Source organism: Falco peregrinus, chromosome Z, assembly GCF_023634155.1.
Source record: "Falco peregrinus isolate bFalPer1 chromosome Z, bFalPer1.pri, whole genome shotgun sequence".
Lineage (NCBI taxonomy): Eukaryota > Metazoa > Chordata > Aves > Falconiformes > Falconidae > Falco > Falco peregrinus.
The window spans coordinates 55705626-55707187 of NC_073739.1; positions in this window are offsets into that span (position 1 = coordinate 55705626).

Below are 1562 nucleotides of genomic sequence, written 5' to 3' on the forward strand. Positions count from 1 at the left end.
CTCAGAAGCAGCTGAATGTAAAACTGGATCTTGAGATGAGACTTTCACTAGACAGACAGACTGGTAATAGTGAATTTCAACATTACATACCCTGTTCACAAATTACAAATTCACTTTTCTGAATGTTTATCTTTGGGCTTCTTTAATAATTTTTATCTCCATGGAATCAAAACAGTGTTCAGAAGAGAGATAAAGCAGACATAAAAAATAGACATTGAAACATCTGTGCTGATACATGATTCTGAACATGCCGGGAATATCCTGGAGATGTGATTAGGTCAAGAACTATCTTCTACAATTACAGTCTGTTTTAAAGTACCTGAAGATCTTTAAGGAACCCTCATTTTTTAATGAAAGATACATGCTTGAACCTGTAAATTGATTAACTTGAAACCTCTGGGTGACATTCAAAAATTTCATTGGTTTATTCTCTGGGAGATGTTTGTATTATCGCAACCAAGCTGAACATAACAATATATTTTCTAATGTTTTAACTGATCGTGATCTTAATTCTTGAAAAGAAACCACCAAGAAAGTGGAAAATGTAATTAATGTAGAAAACAGACTTATCTCAAGTATCTAGCAAGACCATTCCAAACACTGAAGCATTTGGGCAGTGGGAGCATGCAAATGTGATATTATGCACCTTGATTTAAGTCAAGCTTCAAAGTACAGTCTTTCCTGTCCATTCCCTTTAAAACACACAGTTTTCACGTAATTTTGGCAAACATTATGCTAACATTTCAAGGAGTGGGAAAATTAAACATCATAATCCTGCCTATGCCTGTTTTATTTTGCAAGTCACTACCAAGTACATTCCTGGAGACAAACAAAAGAAAACCAGTACTACTACTACCAGCTGTGGTTGGTAAAAAAAAAAAAAAAAAAATTAATATTCCACCAAATTTCTCTCTTTAGTCAAATATACCTTGAAATATACCTCTCTTTAGTCAAACATACTACCGGTAGTATTAGAGATGTACTATGTTTTGACTTCCTGTCATAGCTACTGTAATCACACAAGCGTAATGATTACCACGCTTGTGAATAGGGATCTCCTTACATTCGGAGGCGATGACTGTTTTGAACATCCGAGTATAAAAAAACATTTCACACCAACGTTTTACGCCACCCCCAGCAGCTGTGTTGTTTTGGAGTAACAGCTCCACCTGGTGTTCTCCAGCATCGTCGCTCCTTAATCTGCGCTGTGCTATGTTACTTTATATTTAAACCAAGATTGTATTTATGCAGGGGACTGGGTCGAGAAGATGGCGGCAGACCTGCTGGCCTAGCTGCAGGGCCGGCGGAAGGGCAGGCAGAAGGCAATAGACCTCTAGAAATACTGGGAAGGGGCCGGGGCTTTTCCTCACAGCAACCCGCCCCTTCCAAGAGTCCGGGGAGACTCCACACATGCAAGAACTGCTACGGAGGACCCTAAAATGGAGATTCTCCACCCCACCCCTTCCCACCCAGCGCCAATGGCCGGAAACAAGGCACTGGGCGGAGAGCGCAACACCCTTCGGCTTCCGCGCGGCGCTTTACGGCGCGCTGCTCCGGCACTG